Source organism: Mus musculus, chromosome Y (assembly GCF_000001635.26).
Source record: "Mus musculus strain C57BL/6J chromosome Y, GRCm38.p6 C57BL/6J".
Classification (NCBI taxonomy): Eukaryota; Metazoa; Chordata; class Mammalia; order Rodentia; family Muridae; genus Mus; species Mus musculus.
The window spans coordinates 21244420-21254789 of NC_000087.7; positions in this window are offsets into that span (position 1 = coordinate 21244420).

Below are 10370 nucleotides of genomic sequence, written 5' to 3' on the forward strand. Positions count from 1 at the left end.
ATGAGTTGTCAGATCCCATGGAGCTGGCATTAAAGCTGATTGTTAACCATTGGATATGAATTCAAGAAAACAAATCCAGTTTTTTTTGCGGTACAAAAGTACTCTTGACAACATGGTCATCTCTCTATTCCCATTAAGATATCTTTTTAAGAAATCCAATATTAACATGCAGAAAAGAGACCAGGTAGAAGTTAAGAAAGATTAAATTGATGGTAACCTTTAAAAACAATAAAGGACACACAAAGGAGTAAAGGACACTGAGGAACAAAAATATTCTAAGATGAAGTTCTCAAAATGTGAAGCAGGAGACCCAGGAAGAATAGAAATTTTCTGCAAGTAGTTAAAATTGGACATATCCACATTAGGTTCTTTGGTTTCTTAACAAATAGCCAGCTGATCAGGTCAAATAGTAATTTAAAAGAGAAAATGAGTATACGGTGAGATAATATATGGTGGGGCATGGATCCTGAGTGCTTTCCCTGAGCACTCTTTGCCTGGGATGAATCCTGTGATCTTTTGGATGTCTCTGTGGAGTGCCCCAGATGACCATCAAAATGTTCCCCATGGCCTGTTCCCCTGGCTCTCCTCCAAACATCTGACTCCCAACATACCTATGTACCATTTCAGCCTGTCTATTCCCTGGAAATTCCAGTCTTAAATTTATGTGTGACCTCATTCTCATAAAACAGTGAAGGTGTACTCAATGCATATGTGCTGACCTCTTTTCTATGCCAGTTCTCATGGGTTTCAAACTCTATGAGGTTGCCCAATATGTTGGTCACTACTCCTGAGTAGCCCCTGTGCTTCATGGGGGTCTTACTGGGTCCCATAAGCACTCTGAGTGTTTCTTTTGTTTGTTTGGTTTTATTGTTGTTGTAGTTTTGTTTTTGTTTTTGTTTTCTTTGGTTTTTTTGTTTTTGTTTTTGTTTTTGTATTGTTTTTTTTGTTTGTTTTTGTTTTTAGTCAGGCTTGTCATGGACTCAATCATTTGTGTTTTTTCTCTAGAATAAGTTTAAATGCCAAATGACTTGAAAATACTCTCTATTGTTGATTAATTTTGGTATTTAAGAGAGTTTTTGTGCTAGCTGGATGTCTTAATTAGGGTTCCAATGCTGTGAAAAATCACTATGACTAAGGCAACTCATTAGAAACATTTCATTAGTGCTTTTCAACATTTCATTGCAGTTTCAAAGGTTCTGTCCACTATCATCAAGGAAGTAAACATGCAAGTGGCTGGGAATATGTGGTGGTGGAGAGGAAGCTTAGAGTCTTCTGCATGCAGGGATGGTGTCTTCCACACTGAGCAGAGCTTTAAAGCCTCACAGTTATATGCTTCCTCCAAAGAGGCTACACCTACTCCTATAAGGCCACACCTCCTCGTAGTCCAACTACATTCAGAGTGCCATACTGGTTTCATAGAAACTTGACAAGATCTAGAGTCTTGAAAGAGGAGGAGCCTCAGTTGAGAAAATGCCTCTTTAAGATCAAGCTGTAAGGAATTTTCTTAATTGGTGGGAGAGGACCCAGTTCATTGTGGGTGGTGACACCCTTGTGGTGGTAGTCTTGTGCTCCTCATGGAAGCAAGACTTAAGGAGCATGTCAATAAGCATCACCACTCCATGGCCTATGCATGAGCTTCTGGATCCAAGAACCTGTGTTGTTTCAGTTTCTTTCCCAACTACTTTGATGATGAACAGCAATGTGGAATATAAGCTGAATAAAACTTTTGCTATGGAAATAGCTCTTTGGACATGGTATGTCCTTACAACAATAGAAATTTTAAGTAAGACAATTTCTTAGAGAAACAAAATATCTAATAGTACCACTGTCACTTATCCTATAAGGACAAATAATGTGTAGGTGTTTTATTTTAATTTAAAGGTAAGATATTCTCATGTATATAATGACATGCAATTGTTCTAGTTTGCATCTTTCTCACACTGATGAATACTAACATCAAACATAACTTGGGAATATAAGGGTTATTAGCTTACATGTTACAGACTATTACCAAGGAAGGCAAAACAGGAACTTGAAGCATTACCAGGAAAGAGTGCTTATTGCTTGACCCTATCTTAGTCATTGTTCTATTGCTGTGAAGAGACATCATGGATAAAACAACTATTATGAAACAAAGCATTAACTGGGGGCTTGAATACACTTACAGAAGTTTAGTCCAACATCAAGTTAGTGACCACAGCACTGGAGCAATAGAACTATTGATCCTTAGACAGAGACAGATATTCTGCCATTACATTGGTTTCTTGAAAACTCAAAGACCACCCTTATTGACACTACCACTTCCTCCAATGAAGCCACATCTTCTCTCATTCCTTCTAATCCTTAAACACACTGCCAATCCCTGGTGACTAAATATCCATATATATGAATCTATAGGGGATATTCTTATTCAAACCACCAAAAATCATGTGGCTTGATCAAATATTTTATTTAAATACAGAGTAAAAGCCTCCCTTTTATAAATGACTACTGATGAGCTTACCCACAGTTGCCTACCCTCACACATCGACCATCAAGGAAGAAAATGTCCCATAGACTTACCCAAAAACCAAGTGAATAGAGACAATTCTTCAATTGTTCTCTCTCCTAAGGTGACGCTAGATTGTCAAGTTGGAGATAAAAAAAAATCCCAGCACATTAAGGTTTATCCTGCTCCATAACCCACACAAACATTATTCATCCCAATCTCCTCCTTCTGACTAGGTATAGACCCACTTCCCTCCATGGCAGAATTGAAGGGTAAGTACCTCCAACAGCAAGAATACTCAATAATAGGTGACAAGTAGTGAATATGTCTTATAGCCTCACAACACCTACATTCTAATGTGTGTTACACTTTCTGGGAGACACTCCAATCTGTCCAACTTCCTGCCAAGTCAGCTTTAACCAGAAAAAATTCTCATCAATTAATCCAATGACTTTTAATTGATTTATTTCTCCTGAGGGAATGGAGTGTTACCCCTTCATGGATGTATTGGTGTCTGATTCATAAGTAATAAAACCCACTACTATTAACAGCTAAATCACAGGTGCTATTACAAATAACAACTCACATGAGAAGCATCACATTTAGTTAAGCCTTTTCAGAAGTTTTATTGGAGTTTTATTTATGTACTATATAAATCCATTGATTTATTTATTTTTAAGTGTGTAATTTAATGATTCTAAACACATCTCACCACTGTCATTTTTCACTCATTTTTCTGGTACTTCATATGATATTGAAATCTACTAAAATACAATAGTGAATTCAGAAAAAAGACCAGTGGTGTGGGTAGCAGCAAAGTTCTTGAGTCTCAAAGACAACAGATACCGTGGCTGAATATTCCAACTACAACAACTAGGTAACATTGGTTCTACACTTAGCATGCCGTTTCTAGAAAAAAAAATAAAGAATTAAGCCATGTTTCCTCTGAACCTGACATGTTACTATCACAAAGGAAAGAAGGATCCATGATCACATGAATATGAAAGGGGCATGAAGCAGCAAAATTGTTCAACTTATTGGCAGCTAGTCAGCATTAACACAAGAAGGGACAAAGACAATAAACAGCTTTGAAAACATGTCCAAATGACCACGTTCATTTACAAGTTTTTTACCCATTCCATGCACATCCATTGATTGATTAACTCATTGATTAAAGCCCTCAGGTTCCAATCACTTTTCAGAGAGCATATTGTACTACCTATGAACATTGTACTGTGGACCAAAGCCTTCATCAAAGACCCATGACTGACATTTCAAAACAATTTAACCACAGAATTCTTTATTTGAAACAAAGTGATAGGATCCATCTATCTCTTCAAGGATATCTCCGTTTTGTTCAAAAAGAACAAAAATGCAATGCAAGTTCAGGATATTGATCACCTATCCATGCATTTAAACCCATAGGTTCTAGCCAGAATGTAAGGTCAGAAGTCTAAACTTCACCTATACTACAACTAACTCTGAAGATATCTAGCAATCTCCAGTTCCTTTCTGGTACTTACCCACACCAAGTCTGCATTAAGGAATATAGTCTAGTGTGAGATAGTGCCAGCAGTTAATTGCAAAATCCCACTCTGAGTTGAGTTGTATGTAAACTCAGACATCTGTATTATAGACACACATGCATATTCACAAATACTCACAGAAAGAGGCAAGAAGTAGAGGAGCTGAATCTTAGAAATCCTCAAGGAAGAGAATGAAAATCTTGTAAGGCACAGAGGTAAGAGAAAAACTGTGTCTTTCTGCACAAAATCAGGCCATTCTGTCTTCCATCACTGAACGGGAAGGCTCACTATCACTTATCACTATCTGATAAGGTATAGACAGTTGATGAAGGATGAATAGTAAGTTTTCATCAAAGGTATTGACTTTGAAGGTGATAGATTGTTCATTCTCTACTGGAAGCCAGATGCCCAAGAGTTTATGGGAAACACAAATGATTTGAATGGGTTGTAACAAAGGGGAGAAGACGAGATATGAAGTTGGCAGGAGGAGTTAGGTGGGAATGGGCCAGGTTTTTTTCTGGGAGGAGTTACTAAAAGAATTGGAAAGTAAATTCCATCAAAATATAGTGTATATTTTGTATAGCCCCAATTAAATGGTTTTCTAATAAAACATGCATTGATAAGTGTGTCTGTTTACAGCAATAAAATCCTAACACACACATGTACATATTCACCTAGATATACTGAGTCACAGACACACACACATGGAAATATTCACACACACACACACACACACACACACACACACACACACACACACACACACACAAACACATTCATTTACAGGGACTTTAGATTCAGCCAGTACCCATGCAATTTAATTAGGGTGTCGAATACAGGTGTTTGTGGAACATGACTATTGCTCTTTCTTTTAGGAATTATGTGGACAAAATCTGCACACTCACTTCATTCCTCCTCAACATCAGAAATCTCAATTTAAAGAAAGTGAGATAATGAGAAGTAGTTTTAGATACCTCTTTTTTTTTTCATTTGAGTAGCTTCGACTTCAAATCACCAAGGAAAAATAAACATAACAGGAAAGAAATTCATATTAAAATGCCCTTGACAAGCTCATAATACATTCTCCATAATGAATATAAACTTTTATTTAGAATTCCCAAGGAAATGAGACTTTTGAAAAATCCTTAATTTCAGATAGGCTTTGGTATTTCATTTCCCTGCAAAGGAAAACCAATGTAAAAAGACAGAATCTAGATTGCATTGTGCACAAGTTGAATCAGAAACATTTGATATTGTGCATTCAGGGACTCACCACATTTTTACAAATATATATATATATATATATATATATATATATATATATATATATATATATATATATATATATATTGGGGGGGTGAAAGGAGACATCTGGAGAACAATAAGACCCTCATTAGCATTTAACATTCCTGAAGTCAAGTAATAACCTCTAACAACATCAATAACAACAACAACAAAAACAACAACAAGAATAGATGTTCATTAGAAAGAATTTTTTTTTAATAACCTTCCATTAGCCTCAGAAAGAGGGGGCATGATCCATCTGCAACACTTTATAGATACTTATTACAATTACCACTAAAGTTTTTAAAATAATATGGATTTTTAAAAATGAAATTGAATTAAAATAGATTTTTTTAGCTGTTAAAAGGGGGAAAATGTGTTCTAGAACGAAATAAAGAGTGTAAGAACTAATTGATTTTTTTAATAAAGAACATCCTTATAACTCATGTGTCAGTAAGTATCAGAATTATAATGCAGTTGATTTTCTCATTGTAGAATAATTTTAATGTGTTTGAATATTTCCAGTTGCAAGAATGGATCTCAGAATTTTCACAAGACAAGAAGAAGTCACCAAGTAGTTTCTCGCTTTTGTTTCAAAAGTCTTCGTTCCTTTTCTGCAGAGTCCCAGACATTCCAGGGAAGGGTTTGAAACATCCAACGACTTCTGAGACCATAACCTCAGAGGGAAGCTACCTTTCTCAGTAAATGGAACTAGGAAAGCTGAAAAGATTCATCCAATCGCTTTAGAACAAAAGTGGCAGCTGGTTCACAGAACAAGGTATCATTTAGCAACTCAGCCAAGAAATAAGAGGATTTGAAATGATAATAGCACAGAGTAATAAAAACCACTATGCAATTGTAATTTAATCGCATATATATACTTTGGACAGAGAAAGCAATCAAATCTTGGGATCTCTCTGCTCAGCACAATGAAAATCTGGGTCATGCTGCAGATGTCCCAAGTTTATGGCTCATCACAGATACTGGAAGTCTCTGGGAAACTAGAACTACATCATGTAAGTGCTGTGAGTCCAAAGACATGACTTCATAAATTGTTCAAGTCCTCATCTTGCTTGGAAAAAAAAAAATCACAAAGCACCAGAAGTAATAAGAAGTTCATGGTATCAATGTCAACAGGTAAGCACTACTAACAAATATCTGTTAAGCATTGGATTGTTACCAACACAAATGAGGAGATGATTTTTAAATTTAAATGCAGTTACATTTTAATAATTCGTAGTAATGTTAAGTGTCCAGTGTGAAACTGTGGGTTTAGGGGAAGTTGATGAAGAGAGAGAGAATATGGCCAGCAGAAGGTTCTGTGCTCTGTGAAGGCTGACATGGGAGGAGTGAAGGATAATTACCATGCATCCCTGGTTGTGCATCTGGTTGTGTAAATCCACTGACACTACACGGATGGGGGTGAACTAGGGGAAGACAATGGTACCAGATTCTTAGTCTCTGGCATCCCATATAGGGCCTTAAAAAAACATAGACAGTCTAATGTTTTAGAGCTTTATTTTAGACAGCAGTGAGAAAAACAAAGGGTAAAAAGATTGTTAGACTTGCCATGGCCAAAAGGAGAGATGGGGAAAGACATAGAAGGAAGGACAGAAAGCAAGTTAGAGAGTAAGAAAGGTGAACACTTAGAGAAAGAGGTAAAAGTTTACAAAGAGTAAGGATTGTAAAAGTTAGAGAGAGAGAGAGAGAGAGAGAGAGAGAGAGAGAGAGAGAGAGAGAGAGAGAGAGAGAGAGAGAGAGGGAGAGACTGATGTAGGGCTAAGTAGCCTCTCATATATTGGGCTTGTTATCTTGCTGTTGCTAGGTAACTAGAAGTTATCTAACCCGAAGATCAGAACCTTTGGTCATTTTGTATGTGACTGCTAGCCATTAGCCACTGCTGGGCGGGAGTGCTTGTGGGTTTGGTAACTTTACCAGGAGCCAGGGTTCCAGAAACACTGAGTAAATGCCTTCCTTCCCATGTAGGTGAAAATTACGACCCATTAGGCTTCATCAGGTTTAAGGACTTCAGCATGACTGGAGACCAGGCATTTTGTACATAGCACAATGCCCCAAGCTCAATGATCAAATTTAACTCTAGCCCCTAGATTTTGTGGTTTCTCAGGCAGAACACCAGGAAAGAGGATGTGAGTTTGAAACTCTGGACACTCCCACCATAAGAAATCAAGGCATGGAGGTGGGGTGGGGTAAAATGATCTTAGAAGAAATGTGTAAAACAGTGAAAGGACAATTGAAAAGACATATGGAAAAGACCAGTAACAGGGGATGCCTCAGGAGACCATCCTTGTTTTCATAGCTTGGCAAGACAAAATTCAAATGACCAGTAGTACTGGAGGAGAGTCTGTGAATGCATCAGGGAGGGTAGGGTAAGGGTAGGAGGGAGTCAGGGAGGGTGAGATAGAGAAAAATGTAGAAGAAGAAAAAGAAAGTGAAGGAGAAGAATATGGAGAGGAAGAGAGAATAAGGAAAGGAAGAGGAATGGGTGGAGCAGAACGACAAGGAGAAGGAGAAGGAAGAAGAACAAAAGAAGAGGAAGAGCAAAAAGAAGGAGGAGGACTTGGAGAAGTAGAAAAGGAGAAGGTTAAATAAGGAGGAGAGAAGGAGAGAAGGAGAATAAGAGAAGGAGGAAGAGAAGGAGAAGTCAAAGGCATAGAAGAAGAAGAAGAAGAAGAAGAAGAAGAAGAAGAAGAAGAAGAAGAAGAAGAAGAAGAAGAAGAATGAGGAGGAGAAGGAGACCAAAGACAATATCAAGAAGAACAAGAAGAACAAGAACAAGAATAAAGAAGGAAGAAGAATAAGGAAGAAGAATAAGGAAGAAGAAGAAGAAGAAGAAGAAGAAGAAGAAGAAGAAGAAGAAGAAGAAGAAGAAGAAGAAGAAGAAGAAGAAGAAGAAGAAGAACAAGAACAAGAAGAAGAAGAAGAAGAAGAAGAAGAGGAAGAAGAAGAAGAAGAAGAAGAAGAAGATGAAGAAGAAGAAGAAGAAGAAGAAGAAGAAGAAGATGAAGAAGAAGAAGAAGAAACAGGAGTAGGAGGAGAAGGCGAAGGAAAAGGAGAAGCAGAAGGAGAAAAGAATAAGGAGGAGAAGGATAAGGCAAAGAAGGAGAAACAATAGAAGAAGAAGGTAAACAAGGAGAAGAAATGAGAAAAGATGAGAGGCATAGATAGACAGACAGAGACAGAAAGACAGAGAAACTTAGACATACAGAGTGAGACATGCACATAAACATTCACACAGAGACACACAAGTAGGCACAGAGACAGAGAAAAATATACATAGAAAGAGAGACATGCACAGAGACATTCACAGAGTTACACACATTCACACAACTTAATTAAGAAGTATTTAGAAAAATATATCTATGAAATCACGAGGATATTAAGTACTAAATTATGTGAGCAATGAGGAGGAATGAGATCCAAAATAAATTTTGCAAGTCCTCCAACATTCTCCATGCTTCCACACAGCTTAAGCTGTGGGAGTATCAGTTATAGGGCTGTAACTTTTGTTTTCTTCATTTATAATTTACTGTGAATCTCCTTTCTCCACCATTCAATATGGTCAGTAGTTTCCATGTGGAAGGACTTTCCAAAGCATGGCATCTAGTGACAAAGAGAAAACAATTTAAAAAAAGAGTCTCTATGCTAGAGCCAACTGTACAAACAATTCGTAGTTATTCTCTAAATGCAGGGCTCAAAGAACACAGAGGCTCCTCTAGCTGCTACACAGATCTTAAGTATGGCCCCACAGCATCACTGGGAACCTATTGACAATTCTCACTCAGGTCATAAAACTATGGAGCATTCCAATTTCTTGAGTTCCAGAAAAAAAGCCATTTGGAAGCTTATCTCCATAAAAGTAAAGATTGCACTGAAATTTATGAAATGTGAGAATAATTTTAAACGTGAAAAATCATTCCACACACACACATTAAAAAAATACAAGTAGGCAAAATTGACAGCAATCTATTTGACACAACACCCACCCACACACCCACACACACACACACACACACAGAGAGAGAGAGAGAGAGAGAGAGAGAGAGAGAGAGAGAGAGAGAGAGAGAGAGAGAGAGAGAGAGAGAGAGGAAGGGAAGGAGGGAAGGAAGGAAGGAAGGAAGGAGGGGAGAGGGGTATGGGTAGGGGAAGAGGTGGAGAGACAGATGTACACTTACAATAATTATTTTTAAGTTAAGTTGTCAAAACTCCTGACACAATGAATGTACAGGAAGAGATGTATATGGCAAAAACTCACCAGGGAAAGACTGGCATGATAAGGACAGCATAGTAGGAAACAACAAGTTCATCTGTGGCATTAAGAGCCTGAATGGGCCCTTCTCACATTTGGATGGATTTAAAAGCCAAGATTTAGGTCAGAACTAGCCAGTTCCCTCCTTCTTGCGCCAGTGACCTCCTTCTGCTAGGGCACAGTCACAAAGGTTCCACAACCTTTCTAGAGAGTTTTTCCAGTTTGAGACAACTGAGAATGTGGGAGAAATCCCTCCCACCCCACAATCTTAATTAAACTAAGCCAGGCAAGTGCAAAACATTTTGAAAACAGTTTAATTTCAATTTTGAAAAGAGAACAGAGAGCTCTACTTTGAAATGGACTAAATTAGTCTTTAGGTTCCATTGTGCACACTAAATGAAATACAATGTAAAAGATTCCGTTTTCTATGTAGCAAATGGGGCTGAAAAGAACACACTTATGGAGATAAAATGCAAAAAAAACTGGGATATATAGTAACAATTCAAACTGACAGTGTGAAAAACAATCTATTTACTTAACTGTCCTGTTGACCACAGTGTCATTCATCATTGTGTTAGGGGATACAATCTAGTGATTAATCATCAGGGTTTGACAGTAAAATCCTTAGGCTCAATACACCAGACATTAGCTGGAAAATGATTTACAAGAATGTAATGCCCTTTGGTGTCTTCTCTGTGAATCTGTTGTATGGATGCCCTGTTGTTGGTTGTTTTAGTTGTTGGTGTTGTTTTAAAATAAAAATATTGATTGCAAAAGCAAGTGACAGGTGCCCAATAGGTCTTTG